Source organism: Ranitomeya variabilis, chromosome 1, assembly GCF_051348905.1.
Source record: "Ranitomeya variabilis isolate aRanVar5 chromosome 1, aRanVar5.hap1, whole genome shotgun sequence".
In the NCBI taxonomy this organism is placed as follows: Eukaryota; Metazoa; Chordata; class Amphibia; order Anura; family Dendrobatidae; genus Ranitomeya; species Ranitomeya variabilis.
The window spans coordinates 847,376,835-847,400,526 of record NC_135232.1 but is presented as its reverse complement, the minus strand read 5'-3'; the positions used below and the strand labels follow the sequence as shown (position 1 = coordinate 847,400,526).

The window sequence follows — 23,692 nt, the reverse complement described above, 5'->3', positions numbered from 1 at the left end:
CTTTCTATTACATCACACATCAGGAAAAGGTTAAAGATGTCCTATTCCTATAGTGAGGGTTAATGCACGGATTGTTTCCTTAGTATCATTAATACAAATAGCATGGATTTTTAAATCTTTTAGTTAAATTCATTTTATTCCATAAACTTACTCAAAAAGGAGAAAAAAATAAAAATATGTACAATGCAACAATAGAACAGAGAGGCTTGAAACATACCTTTTATCCTTGTAGAACCAGATAAAGACAATCAATCCACTTATTAACAACCCTATTCCTATCCCAATGGCAATTTGTGCTGCTTCCATTTCTTTTATCTTTATTGCTGACAAAATAATTTGTTCACATCTTTCTCCTGTGAATTCAGAATTACACCGACAAATTAAAGCCTTTATTGTTTACTTCCACAAGATAAAACCTTTTCTTAGACATGTGACTGACACACTGATATGTGCTAGAGCTGCAGCAAACTGTGTGAGTGTGTCCTTGGGCATTCTGTATGTAGTGAGATAGAAGCAGGACGTTACAGCATCACTAATTTTATTTGTGTATTTCTATATCTGGACACAATAAATTACATTTGTTATTCAGTGTGTTCGTACTTTGTGATAAATCCTTGCAAAGAAAAACTACAGTAATGCTTGAAAATTTGCTCCGAATTGTCCATATTTCTGTTCAAATTTTAGATTTTCACTCAAATCCTAAAAGTAGATAAAGAGAACCAAATAAAGTAAATGAGTCAAAAATATTATCATTTTTTAATTGAGGAAAATAATCCAATATCACATTTATGAGGAGCAAAAGTATGTGAATTTTTGGTTTCAGTATCTGGTGTAACTCTCTTGTGCTGCATTAACTGCATGTAAACAATTCCAGTAATTTTTTTCATAATCCTGCACATCGGCTTAGATGACTTTTAGCCAATTCCACTACTAAACAACTTCAACTCAGTTGTGTTGGTGAGTTTTCTCCGATGAACTGTTTATGTAATTTCGTGGCACGTTACATGAAGTTGGGGGTCCTAGCTGGGTGTGTTGACTTGTGCTGTTGGGGGGCGCTACACGTTTGCAGGCCGCATGTAACCGATGACTTTGTTTGGCCAGGACAAGGTGTTTGACAGTTAAATGAGGGAGACCACTAGTCAAAAATAAACTTTTTATTCAATGATAACTTGGGGGGGATTATAAACAGGAGATAGAAGGCACACAACTTGCTGAACTTTTTACACATAGTTTCAATTTCTTCCTCTTTTCTCGCTTATCCTCTGTCTTCAACATTCCTTTCTACTTCACTATAATCCAGCTCAGTTCTACAGAGCAGTTAGCATGAGTCCTATTCTCAAACCATGGTTTTGCATCTTTTTCCTCTCTAGGGAACTATAATGCCAGTATGGCTCCTACTTATCTGCTCTGTTTTTGATGCTCTAAACTCCCACCCGAGGCACTCTCTTCATCTTACGTACTCTGTCCCATCTAGACAAACTCTGGGCCGTACTGCTTGGCATCCTGACCCAGGACCCATCTCCGATCGATCACTCTGTTCTTTTTCACTTCTCTCTCTTTCTCTCAGCTAGGCTTTCACTATCCTCTGTCTCTATCTCCTCCACTCTCATTAGGGACACCCATGTCATGCTGAACTTCTCACATCAGACCTTAGGTCCTCTTTCTATGCACTCTGGGCCCTTTCTAACTTCCTGACAGGAAACAGTCTCTGTCCCTTCAGCTTAGTAGCCCCTCCCACTCAGGGCTAGTCCCAACCATTAACTCTTACTTTCCATACTGTCAAACAACACACGTCACTAACACCATTAATGCATCACACAGTTCACACTACATGATATAACAATACACTTGTTCAAGGGGGAAACGTGGGCAATATGTCCATCTTACACTTGCTTCAGGTCTTACCACAAAATTTCTATACCATTATGGTTGGGTCTATGACTTGGCCATTTCAAAACTTGAACCCTTTTCTTTTTTAGCCATTCTTTTGTAAAACGACTTGTGTGCTTTGGGTCATTGTATTACTTCATAACCCACACTCTCTTGAGATTTGGCTCATGGACAGATGTCCTGACATTTTCCTTTATAATTTGAAAAATAAATCAGAGTTCATTGTTACAACAATTATGGCAAGCAGACGTGGCCCAGATGTGGCAAAACAGAACTAAACCATAACATTATCATTACTGTGTTCCACAAATGGAATAAGGTTTTATGCTGTAATCCAGTGTTTTCTGTTATGATCCTGGTAGTAAGGAACACATGAACTGACCTGATGGGTAAACCAAAAATAAGGACAAGCTCTGAGAATGTGGGAACTTTACTGACCGCAATCCTGATCCTATCAACACACACTATAGGCAGCCGTGGAGCGTTCCTAACTCAGCCTAGACGCCTCGTTCACAGCCTGAGAAACTAGCTACCCCTAGAGAGAAACAAAGCCTCACTTGCCTCAGAGAAATTTTCCCCAAAGTGTAAGCAGCCCCCCACAAATAATAACGGTGAGTTTAAGGGGAAAACACAAACATAGAAATGAAAATAGGTTTTAGCAAATGAGGCCCGCTAATAACTAAATAGTCAGAAGATAGCAAGGAATCTGTGCGGTCAGTATAAAATACTACAAAAGTATCCACGCAGAGACTACAAAAAGACCCCCACACCGACTCACGATGTGAGGGGCGCAACTCCGCACCCCAGAGCTTCCAGCTAGCAATCAAATAGCATATAAGCAAGCTGGACAGAACTCATATCATACTGAGAAACATTTTCAAATAGCAATGAGCAAAAATGGACTAGCATGAACTTAGCTTCTCCACGAGGAGACAGGTCACAAGGGAAGTCCCAGAGAGATCTGAACCAGTACTGAATACAACGACAGCAGGCAACAAGTAAAGGTCCAGATGGAGTTAAATAGGCAGCAGGCCTAGCAGGAAACGAGGCAGCTGGAGTCCAGCTACAGACCAGCCGTAACACTAAAAGCCACCAGAGGGAGCCCATGAACAGAACTCACAAAGTACCACTCATGACCACAGGAGGGAGCCCGAGAACGGAATTCACAACAGTTTTCCTTTCTTCAAGCATAATGCTTCGTATTTTAACCAAAAAGTTTTTAGTCTCATCTGTCAACAAAAAATTGTTCCAATAGCCTCCTGACTTGTTCAGGTTATGCTTAGCAAACTACAGATGGGCAATAGTAATCTTTTTGGTGAGCAGTGGCTTCTTCTTACAATCCTGCCATGCACACCATTGTTGATTAGTGGCCTCATGATGATGGACTCAGTCATGAAAATTATCATGAGAGAGAGGCCTTTAGTTACTTAGACATTACCTTGGGTTCCTTTGTGACTTTGAGGACAATTATACACCTTTCATCTTTGTTGGTTGTCCACTCCTGGGGTAATGTAATAATGGTCTCGAATTTCTTCCTTTTGTACAAAATATATCTGATTGTGAATTATCGGAGTCCAAACTAGTTGGAGATGGTTTTGTAACTTTTTAAAGCATGATTTGCCTTTGTGGTCCTTAGACATCTCTTTTGCCCGTGCTATGATATAGTACATTGAAAAAAGGATTTCATCATCAAGGATCTTCTTAAAAACATCAACTTTATTTGACAAGTATAAAAATCAGATTATAAAGATGAAATTATGAAGAATTTACCAGGGCAGGCGCTGTCATGTTCTCAATGGCAAGAGAACATAGCATCAGCATATATATGAACTAGCTCTTGGAAGATGGGAACTGAGCTGACCATGAACTAAACCTAACGCACAACTAGCAGTGGCCGGGTAGCATGCCTACGTTGATTCTAGATGCCCAGCACCAGCCGGAGGACTAAATAATGCTAGCAGAGGAAAATATTAGTCCTAGCTCACCTCTAGAGAAATACCCCGAAAGGAGACAGAGGCCCCCCACATGTATTGGCGGTGAATTAAGATGAAATAACAAACGTAGTATGAAAATAGGTTTAGCAAATTTGAGGTCCACTTACTACATAGCAGAAGACAGAAAGGACACTTTCATGGTCAGCTGAAAACCCTATCAAAACACCATCCAGAAATTACTTTAAAACTCTGGCATTAACTCATAACACCAGAGTGGCAATTCCTGTTCACAAGAGCTTTCCAGACACAGTAACGAAACTTCAGCTGTGAACTGGAACAAAAATGCAAAAACAAACATGGACAAGAGTCCAACTTATCTAGTAGTTGTCTAGGAGCAGGAACAAGCACAGAGAGGCTTCTGATAACATTGTTGACCGGCAAGCAACTAACAGAGCAGCAAGGTTATATAGCGACTCCCACATCTTGATGGGAACAGGTGAACAGAGAAGATGACAACACCAGTTCAATTCCACCAGTAGCCACCGGGGGAGCCCAGAATCCAAATTCACAACAGTACCCCCCCCTCAAGGAGGGGGCACCGAACCCTCACCAGAACCACCAGGGCGATCAGGATGGGCCCTATGAAAGGCACGAACCAGATCAGAGGCATGAACATCAGATGCATTCACCCAAGAATTATCCTCCTGGCCGTATCCCTTCCACTTGACCAGATACTGGAGTCTCCGTCTGGAAACACGAGAGTCTAAGATTTTCTCCACAACGTACTCCAACTCACCCTCAACCAACACCGGAGCAGGAGGCTCAACGGAAGGAACAACCGGTACCTCATACCTGCGCAATAATGACCGATGAAAAACGTTATGAATAGAAAAGGATGCAGGGAGGTCCAAACGGAAGGAAACAGGGTTAAGAATCTCCAATATCTTATACGGGCCGATGAACCGAGGCTTAAACTTAGGAGAAGAGACCCTCATAGGGACAAAACGAGAAGACAACCACACCAAATCCCCAACACAAAGCCGAGGACCAACACGACGGTGGCGGTTGGCAAAAAGCTGAGTCTTCTCCTGGGACAACCTCAAATTGTCCACCACCTGCCCCCAGATCTGATGCAATCTCTCCACCACAGCATCCACTCCAGGACAATCCGAAGTTTCCACCTGACCAGAGGAAAATCGAGGATGAAACCCCGAATTACAGAAAAACGGGGACACCAAAGTGGCAGAGCTGGCCCGATTATTGAGAGCGAACTCCGCCAATGGCAAAAAAGCAACCCAATCATCCTGGTCAGCAGACACAAAACACCTCAGATATGTCTCCAGGGTCTGATTAGTCCGCTCGGTCTGGCCATTCGTCTGAGGATGGAAAGCGGACGAAAAAGATAAATCTATGCCCATCCTAGCACAGAATGCCCGCCAAAATCTAGACACGAATTGGGTCCCTCTGTCAGAAATGATATTCTCAGGAATACCATGCAAACGAACAACATTTTGAAAAAACAGAGGAACCAACTCGGAAGAAGAAGGCAACTTGGGCAGAGGAACCAAATGGACCATCTTAGAGAAACGGTCACACACCACCCAGATGACAGACATCTTCTGAGAAACAGGCAGATCTGAAATAAAATCCATCGAGATGTGCGTCCAAGGCCTCTTAGGAATAGGCAAGGGCAACAATAATCCACTAGCCCGAGAGCAACAAGGCTTGGCCCGAGCACAAACGTCACAAGACTGCACAAAGCCTCGCACATCTCGTGACAGGGAAGGCCACCAGAAGGACCTTGCCACCAAATCCCTGGTACCAAAAATGCCAGGATGACCTGCCAACGCAGAAGAATGAACCTCAGAGATGACTCTACTGGTCCAATCATCAGGAACAAACAGTTTATCAGGTGGGCAACGATCCGGTCTATCCGCCTGAAACTCCTGCAAGGCCCGCCGCAGGTCTGGAGAAACGGCTGACAATACCACTCCATCCTTAAGGATACCTGTGGGCTCAGAGTTACCAGGCGAGTCAGGCTCAAAACTCCTAGAAAGGGCATCCGCCTTAACATTCTTAGAACCCGGTAGGTATGACACCACAAAATTAAACCGAGAGAAAAATAATGACCAGCGCGCCTGTCTAGGATTCAGGCGCCTGGCGGTCTCAAGATAAATCAAGTTTTTGTGGTCAGTCAATACCACCACCTGATGTCTGGCCCCCTCAAGCCAATGGCGCCACTCCTCAAAAGCCCACTTCATGGCCAAAAGCTCCCGATTCCCAACATCATAATTCCGCTCAGCGGGCGAAAATTTACGGGAAAAGAAGGCACAAGGCCTCATCACGGAGCAGTCAGAACTTTTCTGCGACAACACTGCCCCAGCTCCGATCTCAGAAGCGTCGACCTCAACCTGAAAAGGTAGAGCAACATCAGGCTGACGCAACACAGGGGCAGAGGAAAAACGGCGCTTAAGCTCCCGAAAGGCCTCCACAGCGTCAGGGGACCAATCAGCAACATCAGCACCCTTCTTAGTCAAATCGGTCAATGGCTTAGCAATATCCGAAAAACCAGCAATAAATCGACGATAAAAGTTAGCAAAGCCCAAAAATTTCTGAAGACTCTTAAGAGAAGAGGGCTGCGTCCAATCACAAATAGCTTGAACCTTGACAGGATCCATTTCAATGGAAGAGGGAGAAAAAATATATCCCAAAAAGGAAATCCTCTGTACCCCAAAAACACACTTAGAACCCTTCACACACAAAGAATTAGACCGCAAAACCTGGAAAACCCTCCTGACTTGCTGGACATGAGAGTCCCAGTCATCCGAAAAAATCAGAATATCATCCAGATACACAATCATAAATTTATCCAAATAATCGCGAAAAATATCATGCATAAAGGACTGGAAAACTGACGGAGCATTTGAAAGACCAAAAGGCATCACTAAATACTCAAAGTGGCCCTCGGGCGTATTAAATGCGGTTTTCCACTCATCCCCCTGCCTGATTCGCACCAAATTATACGCCCCACGAAGGTCAATCTTAGAGAACCACTTGGCCCCCTTTATGCGAGCAAACAAATCAGTCAGCAACGGCAATGGGTATTGATATTTTACAGTGATTTTATTCAAAAGCCGATAATCGATACATGGTCTCAAAGAGCCGTCTTTTTTTGACACAAAGAAAAAACCGGCTCCTAAGGGAGATGACGATGGACGAATATGTCCCTTTTCCAAGGACTCCTTTATATATTCTCGCATAGCAGCATGTTCAGGCACAGACAGATTAAATAAACGACCCTTTGGGTATTTACTACCCGGGATTAAATCTATGGCACAATCGCACTCTTGGTGCGGAGGTAATGAACCAAGCTTGGATTCTTCAAAGACGTCACGATAGTCAGACAGGAACTCAGGAATTTCAGAGGGAATAGATGATGAAATGGAAACCACAGGTACATCCCCATGAGCCCCCTTACATCCCCAGCTCAACACAGACATAGCTTTCCAGTCGAGGATTGGGTTGTGAGATTGCAGCCAAGGCAATCCTAGCACCAAATCATCATGTAGATTATGCAGCACCAGAAAGCGAATAATCTCCTGGTGATCCGGATTAATACGCATAGTTACTTGTGTCCAGTATTGTGGTTTATTATTAGCCAATGGGGTGGAGTCAATCCCCTTCAGAGGAATAAGAGTCTCCAAAGGCTCTAAATCATACCCACAGCGTTTGGCAAAGGACCAATCCATAAGACTCAAAGCGGCGCCAGAGTCGACATAGGCGTCCGTGGTAATAGATGACAAAGAGCAAATCAGGGTCACAGATAGAATAAACTTAGACGGTAAGGTGCAAATGGAAACAGATTTATCAAGCTTTTTAGTGCGCTTAGAGCATGCTGATATAACATGAGTAGAATCACCACAATAGAAACACAACCCATTTTTCCGTCTAAAATTCTGCCGCTCGCTTCGGGACAGAATTCTATCACACTGCATACTCTCTGGCGACTTCTCAGCGGACACCGCCAGATGGTGCACTGGTTTGCGCTCCCGCAAACGCCTATCGATCTGAATAGCCATTGTCATGGACTCATTCAGACCCGCAGGCACAGGGAACCCCACCATAACATCCTTAATGGCATCAGAGAGACCCTCTCTGAAAGTCGCCGCCAGGGCGCACTCATTCCACTGAGTAAGCACAGACCATTTACGGAATCTTTGACAGTAAATTTCCGCTTCATCTTGCCCCTGAGATAGGGACATCAAAGTTTTTTCTGCCTGAAGCTCCAAATGAGGTTCGTCATAAAGCAACCCCAAGGCCAGAAAAAACGCTGTTGTGAATTTGGATTCTGGGCTCCCCCGGTGGCTACTGGTGGAATTGAACTGGTGTCTTCATCTTCTCTGTTCACCTGTTCCCATCAAGATGTGGGAGTCGCTATATAACCTTGCTGCTCTGTTAGTTGCTTGCCGGTCATCAATGTTATCAGAAGCCTCTCTGTGCTTGTTCCTGCTCCTAGACAACTACTAGATAAGTTGGACTCTTGTCCATGTTTGTTTTTGCATTTTTGTTCCAGTTCACAGCTGTAGTTTCGTTACTGTGTCTGGAAAGCTCTTGTGAACAGGAATTGCCACTCTGGTGTTATGAGTTAATGCCAGAGTTTTAAAGTAATTTCTGGATGGTGTTTTGATAGGGTTTTTAGCTGACCATGAAAGTGTCCTTTCTGTCTTCTGCTATGTAGTAAGTGGACCTCAAATTTGCTAAACCTATTTTCATACTACGTTTGTTATTTCATCTTGATTCACCGCCAATACATGTGGGGGGCCTCTGTCTCCTTTCGGGGTATTTCTCTAGAGGTGAGCTAGGACTAATATTTTCCTCTGCTAGCTTTATTTAGTCCTCCGGCTGGTGCTGGGCATCTAGAATCAACGTAGGCATGCTACCCGGCCACTGCTAGTTGTGCGTTAGGTTTAGTTCATGGTCAGCTCAGTTTCCATCTTCCAAGAGCCAGTTCCTATATATGCTGATGCTATGATCTCTTGCCATTGAGATCATGACAGTTTGACCGGCCCACTAAAGGGTTAAAATCCTTGGCTGAGAAAGGAGAGAAATAAGTAGTCTGCTGAAATTTTTTTTTTTTTTTTTTTTTTTTTCTCTCCTTTGAATGGCTCTGTGTTCACCTGTTTGCAATGGATCTTCAGAGTGTAACTGCAGGTTTGAATAATCTCGCCACGAAGGTACAAAATTTGCAAGATTTTGTTTGTCATGCACCTGTATCTGAGCCGAGAATTCCTTTGCCGGAATTTTTCTCGGGGAATAGATCTGGGTTTCAGAATTTTCGAAATAATTGCAAATTATTTTTGTCCCTGAAATCTCGCTCTGCCGGAGATCCTGCACAGCAGGTCAGGATTGTGATTTCCTTGCTCCGGGGCGACCCTCAAGACTGGGCTTTTTCATTGACACCAGGGGATCCTGCGTTGCTCAATGTGGATGCGTTTTTTCTGGCCTTGGGGTTGCTTTATGACGAACCTCATTTGGAGCTTCAGGCAGAAAAAACTTTGATGTCCCTATCTCAGGGGCAAGATGAAGCGGAAATTTACTGCCAAAGATTCCGTAAATGGTCTGTGCTTACTCAGTGGAATGAGTGCGCCCTGGCGGCGACTTTCAGAGAGGGTCTCTCTGATGCCATTAAGGATGTTATGGTGGGGTTCCCTGTGCCTGCGGGTCTGAATGAGTCCATGACAATGGCTATTCAGATCGATAGGCGTTTGCGGGAGTGCAAACCAGTGCACCATCTGGCGGTGTCCACTGAGAAATCGCCAGAGAGTATGCAGTGTGATAGAATTCTGTCCCGAAGCGAGCGGCAGAATTTTAGACGGAAAAATGGGTTGTGTTTCTATTGTGGTGATTCTACTCATGTTATATCAGCATGCTCTAAGCGCACTAAAAAGCTTGGTAAATCTGTTTCCATTTGCACCTTACCGTCTAAGTTTATTCTATCTGTGACCCTGATTTGCTCTTTGTCATCTATTACCACGGACGCCTATGTCGACTCTGGCGCCGCTTTGAGTCTTATGGATTGGTCCTTTGCCAAACGCTGTGGGTATGATTTAGAGCCTTTGGAGACTCCTATTCCTCTGAAGGGGATTGACTCCACCCCATTGGCTAATAATAAACCACAATACTGGACACAAGTAACTATGCGTATTAATCCGGATCACCAGGAGATTATTCGCTTTCTGGTGCTGTATAATCTACATGATGATTTGGTGCTAGGATTGCCTTGGCTGCAATCTCACAACCCAGTCCTCGACTGGAAAGCTATGTCTGTGTTGAGCTGGGGATGTAAGGGGGCTCATGGGGATGTACCTGTGGTTTCCATTTCATCATCTATTCCCTCTGAAATTCCTGAGTTCCTGTCTGACTATCGTGACGTCTTTGAAGAATCCAAGCTTGATTCGTTACCTCCGCACCGAGAGTGCGATTGTGCCATAGATTTAATCCCGGGTAGTAAATACCCAAAGGGTCGTTTATTTAATCTGTCTGTGCCTGAACATGCTGCTATGCGTGAATATATAAAGGAGTCCTTGGAAAAGGGACATATTCGTCCATCGTCATCTCCCTTAGGAGCCGGTTTTTTCTTCGTGTCAAAAAAAGACGGCTCTTTGAGACCATGTATTGATTATCGGCTTTTGAATAAAATCACTGTTAAATATCAATACCCATTGCCGTTGCTGACTGATTTGTTTGCTCGCATAAAGGGGGCCAAGTGGTTCTCTAAGATTGACCTTCGTGGGGCGTATAATTTGGTGCGAATCAGGCAGGGGGATGAGTGGAAAACCGCATTTAATACGCCCGAGGGCCACTTTGAGTATTTAGTGATGCCTTTTGGTCTTTCAAATGCTCCGTCAGTTTTCCAGTCCTTTATGCATGATATTTTTCGCGATTATTTGGATAAATTTATGATTGTGTATCTGGATGATATTCTGATTTTTTCGGATGACTGGGACTCTCATGTCCAGCAAGTCAGGAGGGTTTTTCAGGTTTTGCGGTCTAATTCTTTGTGTGTGAAGGGTTCTAAGTGTGTTTTTGGGGTACAGAGGATTTCCTTTTTGGGATATATTTTTTCCCCCTCTTCCATTGAAATGGATCCTGTCAAGGTTCAAGCTATTTGTGATTGGACGCAGCCCTCTTCTCTTAAGAGTCTTCAGAAATTTTTGGGCTTTGCTAACTTTTATCGTCGATTTATTGCTGGTTTTTCGGATATTGCTAAGCCATTGACCGATTTGACTAAGAAGGGTGCTGATGTTGCTGATTGGTCCCCTGATGCTGTGGAGGCCTTTCGGGAGCTTAAGCGCCGTTTTTCCTCTGCCCCTGTGTTGCGTCAGCCTGATGTTGCTCTACCTTTTCAGGTTGAGGTCGACGCTTCTGAGATCGGAGCTGGGGCAGTGTTGTCGCAGAAAAGTTCTGACTGCTCCGTGATGAGGCCTTGTGCCTTCTTTTCCCGTAAATTTTCGCCCGCTGAGCGGAATTATGATGTTGGGAATCGGGAGCTTTTGGCCATGAAGTGGGCTTTTGAGGAGTGGCGCCATTGGCTTGAGGGGGCCAGACATCAGGTGGTGGTATTGACTGACCACAAAAATTTGGTTTATCTTGAGACTGCCAGGCGCCTGAATCCTAGACAGGCGCGCTGGTCATTATTTTTCTCTCGGTTTAATTTTGTGGTGTCATACCTACCGGGTTCTAAGAATGTTAAGGCGGATGCCCTTTCTAGGAGTTTTGAGCCTGACTCGCCTGGTAACTCTGAGCCCACAGGTATCCTTAAGGATGGAGTGGTATTGTCAGCCGTTTCTCCAGACCTGCGGCGGGCCTTGCAGGAGTTTCAGGCGGATAGACCTGATCGTTGCCCACCTGATAAACTGTTTGTTCCTGATGATTGGACCAGTAGAGTCATCTCTGAGGTTCATTCTTCTGCGTTGGCAGGTCATCCTGGCATTTTTGGTACCAGGGATTTGGTGGCAAGGTCCTTCTGGTGGCCTTCCCTGTCACGAGATGTGCGAGGCTTTGTGCAGTCTTGTGACGTTTGTGCTCGGGCCAAGCCTTGTTGTTCTCGGGCTAGTGGATTGTTGTTGCCCTTGCCTATTCCTAAGAGGCCTTGGACGCACATCTCGATGGATTTTATTTCAGATCTGCCTGTTTCTCAGAAGATGTCTGTCATCTGGGTGGTGTGTGACCGTTTCTCTAAGATGGTCCATTTGGTTCCTCTGCCCAAGTTGCCTTCTTCTTCCGAGTTGGTTCCTCTGTTTTTTCAAAATGTTGTTCGTTTGCATGGTATTCCTGAGAATATCGTTTCTGACAGAGGGACCCAATTCGTGTCTAGATTTTGGCGGGCATTCTGTGCTAGGATGGGCATAGATTTATCTTTTTCGTCCGCTTTCCATCCTCAGACGAATGGCCAGACTGAGCGGATTAATCAGACCCTGGAGACATATCTGAGGTGTTTTGTGTCTGCTGACCAGGATGATTGGGTTGCTTTTTTGCCATTGGCGGAGTTCGCTCTCAATAATCGGGCCAGCTCTGCCACTTTGGTGTCCCCGTTTTTCTGTAATTCGGGGTTTCATCCTCGATTTTCCTCTGGTCATGTGGAATCTTCGGATTGTCCTGGAGTGGATGCTGTGGTGGAGAGATTGCATCAGATCTGGGGGCAGGTGGTGGACAATTTGAGGTTGTCCCAGGAGAAGACTCAGCTTTTTGCTAACCGCCGTCGTCGTGTTGGTCCTCGTCTTCATGTTGGGGACTTGGTGTGGTTGTCTTCTCGTTTTGTCCCTATGAGGGTCTCTTCTCTTAAGTTTAAGCCTCGGTTCATCGGCCCGTATAAGATATTGGAGATTCTTAACCCTGTTTCCTTCCGTTTGGACCTCCCTGCATCCTTTTCTATTCATAACGTTTTTCATCGGTCATTATTGCGCAGGTATGAGGTACCGGTTGTGCCTTCCGTTGAGCCTCCTGCTCCGGTGTTGGTTGAGGGTGAGTTGGAGTACGTTGTGGAGAAAATCTTAGACTCTCGTGTTTCCAGACGGAGACTCCAGTATCTGGTCAAGTGGAAGGGATACGGCCAGGAGGATAATTCTTGGGTGAATGCATCTGATGTTCATGCCTCTGATCTGGTTCGTGCCTTTCATAGGGCCCATCCTGATCGCCCTGGTGGTTCGGGTGAGGGTTCGGTGCCCCCTCCTTGAGGGGGGGGTACTGTTGTGAATTTGGATTCTGGGCTCCCCCGGTGGCTACTGGTGGAATTGAACTGGTGTCTTCATCTTCTCTGTTCACCTGTTCCCATCAAGATGTGGGAGTCGCTATATAACCTTGCTGCTCAGTTAGTTGCTTGCCGGTCATCAATGTTATCAGAAGCCTCTCTGTGCTTGTTCCTGCTCCTAGACAACTACTAGATAAGTTGGACTCTTGTCCATGTTTGTTTTTGCATTTTTGTTCCAGTTCACAGCTGTAGTTTCGTTACTGTGTCTGGAAAGCTCTTGTGAACAGGAATTGCCACTCTGGTGTTATGAGTTAATGCCAGAGTTTTAAAGTAATTTCTGGATGGTGTTTTGATAGGGTTTTTAGCTGACCATGAAAGTGTCCTTTCTGTCTTCTGCTATGTAGTAAGTGGACCTCAAATTTGCTAAACCTAATTTCATACTACGTTTGTTATTTCATCTTGATTCACCGCCAATACATGTGGGGGGCCTCTGTCTCCTTTCGGGGTATTTCTCTAGAGGTGAGCTAGGACTAATATTTTCCTCTGCTAGCTTTATTTAGTCCTCCGGCTGGTGCTGGGCATCTAGAATCAACGTAGGCATGCTACCCGGCCACTGCTAGTTGTGCGTTAGGTTTAGTTCATGGTCAGCTCAGTTTCCATCTTCCAAGAGCCAGTTCCTATATATGCTGATGCTATGATCTCTTGCCATTGAGATCATGACAAAACGCATCCACATTGAGCAACGCAGGATCCCCTGGTGTCAATGAAAAAGCCCAGTCTTGAGGGTCGCCCCGGAGCAAGGAAATCACAATCCTGACCTGCTGTGCAGGGTCTCCGGCAGAGCGAAATTTCAGGGACAAAAATAATTTGCAATTATTTCGAAAATTCTGAAACCCAGATCTATTCCCCGAGAAAAATTCCGGCAAAGGAATTCTCGGCTCAGATACAGGTGCATGACAAACAAAGTCTTGCAAATTTTGTACCTTCGTGGCGAGATTATTCAAACCTGCAGTTACACTCTGAAGATCCATTACAAACAGGTGGACACAGAGCCATTCAAAGATTAGAAGGAGAAAAAAAAAAAAAAAAAAAAAAAAAATTCTCAGCAGACTTCTTATTTCTCTCCTTTCTCAGCCAAGGATTTTAACCCTTTAGTGGGCCGGTCAAACTGTCATGTTCTCAATGGCAAGAGAACATAGCATCAGCATATATATGAACTAGCTCTTGGAAGATGGGAACTGAGCTGACCATGAACTAAACCTAACGCACAACTAGCAGTGGCCGGGTAGCATGCCTACGTTGATTCTAGATGCCCAGCACCAGCCGGAGGACTAAATAATGCTAGCAGAGGAAAATATTAGTCCTAGCTCACCTCTAGAGAAATACCCCGAAAGGAGACAGAGGCCCCCCACATGTATTGGCGGTGAATTAAGATGAAATAACAAACGTAGTATGAAAATAGGTTTAGCAAATTTGAGGTCCACTTACTACATAGCAGAAGACAGAAAGGACACTTTCATGGTCAGCTGAAAACCCTATCAAAACACCATCCAGAAATTACTTTAAAACTCTGGCATTAACTCATAACACCAGAGTGGCAATTCCTGTTCACAAGAGCTTTCCAGACACAGTAACGAAACTTCAGCTGTGAACTGGAACAAAAATGCAAAAACAAACATGGACAAGAGTCCAACTTATCTAGTAGTTGTCTAGGAGCAGGAACAAGCACAGAGAGGCTTCTGATAACATTGTTGACCGGCAAGCAACTAACAGAGCAGCAAGGTTATATAGCGACTCCCACATCTTGATGGGAACAGGTGAACAGAGAAGATGACAACACCAGTTCAATTCCACCAGTAGCCACCGGGGGAGCCCAGAATCCAAATTCACAACAAGGCGCATTTCAGACAGATAGGTCTTCAGTCATTGCATGACTTCTATGCTATAACCATCAACCATCAAAGAAAATTGATGTTTTTAAGAAAATCCTTGATCCCTGATTTTGATCAATCATCCTGCGGCACTGCCGGTCTCCAAGCTCCAGATTTCAGAATGGATGAGCTGACTCCTTGTTTTCCTCTTCATGATATAGTACATATCCACAAATGTGTTGATAGACTTTAATAGATTGTTGTTCTTTAAATAAAACAGTTTTCCCACTCATACCTGATTGTTATCACGTTGGTTAAAAACATCAGACTCAAATTTCACCTTCAAAATATTTGATAATAATCTTAAAGATTCACATACTTTGTAAACTCACAGACAAATGATATGGGATCATGTTCATCAATAAAAAAATGAAAAAGACTAATATTTTTGACCCATTTGTTTGAATTGGTTTTGGTTATCTTCTTTTAAAACTTGTGTGAAAATCTGATGTAGTTTTAGGTCAAATGTGTGCAGAAATATGAGAAAGTATGAAAAATTGTGAAGGACTCTGAAACTTTCTAGCAATACTGTAGTTTAAAAATATGTTCTGATAAGTTAAGCCAAGCAATAAAATTAAGATCTACTAACTCTAGCAAATTTGGCTCTACTACTTACTGTACATTAACTATATTCCAAAGGATGGTGACTTTCATTGTTAGTGTTTCTTGTCACATGGTATGTATGTCACGGCTTTTACATTACAATCCACCCACATATTAATGAAAATGGAATTTCAACTATGTCTATACTCATGTGACACTGACATTAAGCAAAGCACATGCTTAAGACTGGTTTTGCTCCAGCTGGTTTTACTCAGTTGTTTCTTGGTTCTTCTTTGGTTTTGATCCAATTTTTTTTAAATAAATCTCAATACACACAAATTTCATACGAAGTATTTTTTGTCAATGTGCATCATTACTTGTAAACCAAAACCAACCAAAACAAGGGATTGAACTAACATAGAAAAAGAATAACAGAGGAGATCGCATCTGTTCAGTGTTTCGAACCTAGTTAAAGAAAAACTCATCCTATCAAAATTTGTATCCTATTATAATATGGCAGTCATCATATAATATAGCACTGTGCATTTACAATTGCTCATTTTGCCCTTCTACCCAGATAAATCTTCTGTTTTCCATTATGTCTATGACATCACATGATTAAAAACTGACTAGCTGAATCCCTCATAGCTCTGTATATAAACAGGAGGTCAATTTTCCCTGTAAGGCCGGCGTCACACTACCGTAGAATACGGGCGAGTGCTATACAAGAAAACATCGCATAGCACTCGGACCAGTGTTAATCTATGGAGCAGCTCACATCACCCTTTATTTTCTCGTGCGTATTTTACGTGTGTGTAAAATCGCAGCATGCTGCGATTGTACCCGTATATCATCCGAGACTCGCCAATGCCAGCCTATGGGTGTGAGAAAAAAAATCGCACAGCACTGAATTTTATGCACCGGCATAAAACAGCTTTGAACAGTTAATATGTGCCGCTAACAGCCACAGCAGGAATCGCAATCCTCCCGTGGCTGTTAGCCCGTTAAATGCCACTGTCAAACGCTGACAGCGGCATTTAACATGCACTTCCAGCAATCGTGTCGGAAACCTGCACACCAGTGACCCCCATCACATGATCGCGGGTCACTGATGCGTTGGCATGACAACCAGAGGTCCCCTGGAGACATCTTTGGTTGTCATTACCAGATTATGCCACCCGGTGAGGCAAGAGAGGTATTCTGCTACACACAGGTGATCTGATCATCGCCTGCATGTAGCTGAGCCGATCGAGATATGGCAGCTCTAGTCTCCCATGGAAACTATTGAAGCATGCCAAAAGTAAAAAAAAAAGTTTTTAAAAATATACAAAAATTAAAAAATATAAAAGTTCAAACCACCCCATTCAAAATAAAACAATAAAAAAATCAAACCTACACATATTTGGCATTGCCGCATTCATAATTGCCCGATCTATCAATAAAAAATAAGGATTAACCTGATCGGTAAACAGCATAGCGAGACAAAAAGTCAAAACACCAGAATTACATTTTTGTGGTCATCACAACATTGCATTAAAATGCAATAACAGGCGATCAAAAGAATGTATCTGCACAAAAATAGTATAATTAAAAACGACAGCTTGGCATCAAAAAAATAAGCTCTCACCCAACCAAAGATCACGAAAAATAGAGATGCTACGGGTATCGGAAAATGGCGCAATTTTTTTTTTTTAACAAAGTTTGCCATTTATTTCACCACTTAGATAAAAAAGAATCTAGACATGTTTGGTGTCTATGAACTCGTAATGACCTGGAGAAGCAGAATGGCAGGTCAGGTTTAGCATTTAAAGAACATGATAAAAAAAGACAAACAAAAAACAACTGTGGGATTGCACTTTTTTTGCAATTTCACAGCACTTGGAATTTTTTTCCCGTCTTCCCGGATACGATATGTTAAAACCAATGGTGTCTTTCAAAAGTACAACTCGTTCCACAAAAAACAAGCCCTCCATGGCCATATTGACAGAAAAATTTAAAAGTTATGGCTCTGGGAAGAAGGGGAGCGAAAAACGAAAGCGCAAAACCAAAAATACCTCCGGTCATGAAGGGGTTAATATACTGTATATAGTATATAAAAAGCCACCTGTTGCACTAAAAATGTCTTCTTTTTATGCTAAGGTGTCCACTGGATGAGCATATTTAGTGATTGACTGCACTTCTAAGCATCAGAAGAGTGTCAATTTCAAAGACTGAAACCCATGTTATACAGTTATATGAAAAAGTTTGGGCACCCCTATTAATCTTAAGCTTAATGTTTTATAAAAATTGGTTTTTTTGCAACAGCTATTTCAGTGTCATATATCTAATAACTGTTGGACACAGTAATGTTTCTGCCTTGAAATGAGGTTTATTGTAGTAACAGAAAATGTGCAATCTGCATTCAAACAAAATTTGACAGGTGCATAAGTATGGGCACCTCACCAGAAAAGTGACATTAATATTTAGTAGATCCTCCTTTTGCAAAAATAATAGCCTTTAGTCGCTTCCTGTAGCTTTTAATGAGTTCCTGGATCCTGGATGAAGGTATTTTTGACCATTCATCTTTACAAAACAATTCCAGTTCAGTTAAGTTTGATGGTCGCTGAGCATGGACAGCCCTCCTCAAATGATCCCACAGATGTTCAATGATATTCAGGTCTGGGGACTGGGATGGCCATTCCAGAACAGTGTAATTGTTCCTCGGCATGAATGCCTGAGTAGATTTGGAGCGGTGTTTTGGATCATTGTCTTGCTGAAAGATCCATCCCCTGCATAACTTCAACTTTGTCACTGATTCATGAACATTATTGTCAAGAATCTGCTGATACTGAGAGGAATCCATGCGTCCCTCAACTTTAACAAGATTCCCGGTGCCGGCATTGGCCACACAGCCCCAAAGCATGATGGAACCTCCAACAAATTTTACTGTGGGTAGCAAGTGTTTTTCTTGGAATGCTGTGTTTTTTTGCCGCCATACATAACACCTTTTTGTATGACCAAACAACTCAATCTTGGTTTCATCAGTCCACAGGACCTTCTTCCAAAAAGAAATTGGCTTCTCCAAATGTGCTTTGCATACCTCAGCCGACTCTGTTTGAGGCGTGCTTGCAGAAATGGCTTCTTTCGCATCACTCTCCCATACAGCTTCTCCTTGTGCAAAGTGTGTTGTATAGTTGACCGATGCACAGTGACACCATCTGCAGCAAGTTGATGCTGCAGCACTCTGGAGGTGGTCTGAGGATTGTCCTTGACTGATCTCACTATTCTTCTTCTCTGCCTTTCTGATGTTTTTCTTGGCCTGCCACTTCTGGCCTTAACAAGAACTGTACCTGTGTTCTTCCATTTCCTTACTATGTTACTCACAGTGGAAATTGACAGGTTAAATCTCTTAGACAGCCTTTTGTATCCTTCCCCTGAACAACTATGTTGAATAATCTTTGTTTTCAGATCATTTGACAGTTGTTTTGAGGAGCCCATGATGCCACTCTTCAGAGGAGATTCAAAGAGGAGAACAACTTGCAAGTGGCCACTTTAAGTAGCTTTTCTCATGATTGCATACACCTGTCTATGAAGTTCAAAGCTCAATGAGGTTACAAAACCAAAAAAAAGTGCTTTAGTAAGTCAGTAAAAAGTAGGTAGGAGTATTTAAAACATGAAAATGATAAGGGTGCCCATACTTATGCACCTCTCAAATTTTGTTTGAATGCAGATTGCACATTTTCTGTTAGTACAATACACCTCATTTCAAGGCAGAAACATTACTGTGTCCAACAGTTATTAGATAGATGAAACTGAAATAGCTGTTGCAAAAAAAACAATTTTTATAAAACATTAAGCTTAAGATTAATAGGGGTGCCCAAACTTTTTCATATAACTGTACTAGAAGTTTTCCAATGAAACAATGCCGAGCTGAGCAGAGATAGTCTTGCATGTACAACATGACTTGCCCCCTTTCACACCTTTACCCCCGAGGGTGGTTTGCACCTTAATGACCGGGCCAATTTTTTACAAATTCTGACCACTGTCCCTTTATGAGGTAATAACTCTGGAATGCTTCAATGGATCACAGTGATTATGAGATTATTTTGTGTGACATATTTTACTTCATGATAGTGGTAAAATTGATTTTATATGACTTGCGTTTATTTGTGAAAGAAAAAAGGAAATTTTGCAAAAATTTAGAAATTTGCAATTTACCAACTTTGAATTTTCATGCCCTTAAATCACAGATATATTTCACACAAAATATTTATTAAGTAACATTTCCCACATGTCTACTTTACATCAGCACAATTTTGGAACCAAACTTTTTTTTAGGAAGTTATAAGGGTTAAAATTTGACCAGCGATTTCTCATTTTTACAACACCATTTTTTTTTAGGGATGACATCACATTTGAAGTCCCTTTGAGGGGTCTATATGATGGAAGATACCCAAAAGTGACACCGTTATAAAAACTGCACCCCTCAAAGTTCTGAAAACCACATTCAAGAAAATTATTAACCCTTCAGGCGCTTCAGAGCAATTTTTGGGATTTGGGGGAAAAAAATGAACATTTAACTGTTTTTCAAATTTTTTTTACTTCGGATCTAAATTTTTTATTTTGACAAGGGTAGTATGAAACAATGGACCCCAAAATGTGTTGTGTAATTTCTCCTGAGCATGCCGATACCCCATATGAGGGAGAAAACCACTTTTTGCTGGAACAATTAGTAGACACCATGTCACGTTTGGAGAGCCTCTAATGTGCCTAAACAGTGATAATCCCCCGCAAGTGGCACCATTTGGAAGCTAGACCCCACAGGGAACTGATCTAGATGCGTGGTGTGCACATTGAACCCTCAGGTGCTTCACAGAAGTTTATAGCGCTGAGCCATAAAAATTAAAAAAAATCAAATTTTCCCCATAAATATGTTTTCAGTGCAAAATATTGCCTAAACAGTGGAAACCCCCACAAGTGACCCCATTTTGGAAACTAGACTCCTCAAGGAATGTATTTAGATGCATGGTGAGCATCTTGAACCCCCAGGTGCTTCACAGAAGTTTATACTGTTGAGCCATGAAAATAATAAAATCTAATTTTCCTCACAAAAAAAATATTTTGGCCGCAAGTTTAGCATTTTGCATAAGGGTAACAGGAGACGTTGCACCATAAAATTTGCTGTGCATTTTCTCCTGAGTACACCAATACCCCATATGTGGGGAAATACTACTTTTGAGGCACAGTGCAAAGCTCAGAACTGAAGAGGTGCTGCATTATAGTTCAGCTTTTGCGGGAATGGTTTGAGGATGCCATGTCACATTGGCAGAGCCCCTGAGGTGCCAGAACAACAGAAACCCCCTATGTGTGAACTCATTTTACAAACTACACTCCTCAATGAATTCATCTAGGTGTGCAGTGATCATATTGACTCCACATGTGCCTCACAGAGTTTTATTCCACTGAGTGGTGAAGAAAGAATAAATTACATTTTTACCACTAAAATTATGTTTTAACCCGAAGTTTTTAATTTTTCTAAGGACTAATAGGAAATTTTTTTACAACAAACTGAGGACCATTTTTTCCTGAGTGTGCCAATACCCTACATGTAATCGGGAAATATTTCTCAGACACAGTGCAAAGCTCAGAAGGCAAGTAGCGCCAGATTTTACCGTTATGGTTTGCAAGTGCCATGACCTACTGGGAGAGCCCATGAGGTGCCAGAACAGCAGAACCTCCCATAAGTGACCCCATATTACAAACGACACCTCTCATTGAATTCATCTAGGGGTGCAGTGAACATATTGACACCACGGGTATGTTACAGAATTTTTTACCATTGGGCAGTGAAGACAAAATAACTACATTTTTACCAACAAAATTTTGTTTTAGCCCTATATTTTACATTTTCACACAAGAAGTGGGTAAAAATGGCACCTAAATTTGTCCCACAATTTCTACTGAATGTGGCAATACCTCATATGTGGCTGTACAGAACTACTTAACCATACAAAGAAACTCAGGAGGAACGGAGAGTTATTTGCCTCCTGGAGCGCAGATTTTCCTAGAACAGTTTGCTGACTCCATATGCAGAGCCCCTATTTGCTAGAGGAGCAGAATCCCCCCTTAAATGACCCCATTTGGGAAACTATACCCCTTGGGGATTTTATCTACAGGTGTATTGACGATTTTGACTCCATTGGTATTTTCCAGAGACAAGCCACAGTGAATGTTGCCGAATGAAAATTGTAAACTGCCATTGTAGTGACCAGTACATTGCAGTCACCAGTACGTTATGTCCAACCCATGCTTCTGGAGGCATGCGCCCGTAAGTTAGGTGGGCTCTCATCATTTCAGAAATGCCAAACGTGTACGCAATATGTGGATTAGGAACACTGCATGGATCAGAAGGCAGGGGGGCATTTGTATTTGGGAGCGCTAAATTTGCCGAATTTGTTTTGGCGGGTGAGGACTCGGAGCCATTTCGCTTTTCCAGAGCCTTTGTGCTACTACTAGTAATAAGGTGGAAGCTCCTTATATTTCTGTTAACAGATGATGGACATGAGTGAATGCTTGCTTTTTTAATGAATTGAGTTGAAGCTTTTATTGGGAACATTTCACGTAACGTTTGGGATCTCTTTTATCCGGCGCTCTATGCTAAAGGTACCTTCACACTGAACAACTTTCCAACGATAACGATAGCGATCCGTGACGTTGCAGCATCCTGGATAGCGATATTGTTGTGTTTGACACGCAGCAGCGATCTGGATCCCGCTGTGATATCGTTGGTCGGAGCTAGAAGGCCAGCACCTTATTTCGTCGTTAGGTCGGTGTGTATCGTCGTGTTTGACAGCAAAAGCAACGATGCCAGCAATGTTTTACAATGGTAACCAGGGTAAATGTCGGGTTACTAAGCGCAGGGCCGCGCTTAGTAACCCGATATTTACCCTGGTTACCATTGTAAAAGTAAAAAAAAAATAGTACATACTCACCTTCTGATGTCTGTCACGTCCCCCGGCGTCCGCGCTGCTGCCGAGAACTTCCTGCACTGAATGTGTCAGTGCCGGCCATAAAGCCGAGCACAGCGGTGACGTCACCGCTGTGCTCTGCCGGCCCTGACACATTCAGTGAAGGAAGCTCTGAGCAGCAGCGCGGACGCCGGGGGACGTGACAGACATCAGAAGGTGAGTATGTAGTGTTTTTGTTTTTACTTTTACATTGGTAACCAGGGTAAATATCGGGTTACTAAGCGCGGCCCTGCACTTAGTAACCCGATGTTTACCCTTGTTACCCGGGTGCTGCAGGGGGACTTCGGCATCGTTGAAGACAGTTTCAACGATGCCGAAGTCGTTCCCCTGATCGTTGGTCGCTGGAGAGAGCTGTCTGTGTGATAGCTCCCCAGCGACCTAAACAGCGACGCTGCAGCGATCGGCTCGTTGTCTATATCGCTGCAGCGTCGCTGAGTGTGACGGTACCTTAAGCACTTACTTTGTGATTTCGATCTAAATCTCCTAGTGACGTGATTCAGATTAAACCCTTGAGGAATCCATTCACTAAAATGAGGCAGCAAAGTTACTCTGGACTCCGGCTGGCCTCTTTTCAGCTGTGTTCTTCTTTTCAGAAGTGCACAAAACTGTGGCCGACTGCACTTTTATGCAATCCTAAAAAGACGGACACCATGGGATCACAGGTCCTATGGCGTCCACAGTGCCTCCATCTACCTCATTACAGAGAATCTTCCGCCAGAAGTTCCATCTGATTCACATATTTCAGAGATTTACATGGAAACCTCGGTGTAAGCGCTCAGCCCAGAGCGCAGGATAAATGTGCGCCAAGCCGTTACTGCGATCTTTGGGACACAGAATGAAAAAATCAACAGCATGTGAAGAATTGGTTTTATTTATTTTTCACGCCATTCCTCGTGCAGCTTATTTTTGGTGTCACGCTGCGGGGACTCTGATCCAAAGGCAGTCGGGAGCGGTCTGTGACCGCTCCTGGCACTTAGTCCCTTGTGTCATCTGTCAGAATCAGCTACCACCTGGCGTCGATCACCCGCACACCCCCCATGTGCGCTGGCGATCTCGCGGATGTAATAATCCGTCCCTGTTCAAATAGGCCCAGGGCACATGGACGGATTATTACGTCTTGATGTCAGAAAGGGGTTA

At 43.1% G+C, this 23,692-nt stretch overlaps 1 long non-coding RNA gene across 2 annotated transcripts in view; it reads right to left on the bottom strand.

Moving 5' to 3' along the window:
* Positions 1–219: 219 nt before the first annotated feature.
* LOC143787666 (uncharacterized) overlaps positions 220–23,692 on the bottom strand; it is a 186,494-nt gene continuing 163,021 nt past the window's right edge. For both annotated transcript variants that reach the window (XR_013218429.1, XR_013218427.1), the window contains one exon: positions 220–353. This is a non-coding gene — a long non-coding RNA (uncharacterized LOC143787666). The remainder of the gene's footprint in view (positions 354–23,692) is intronic.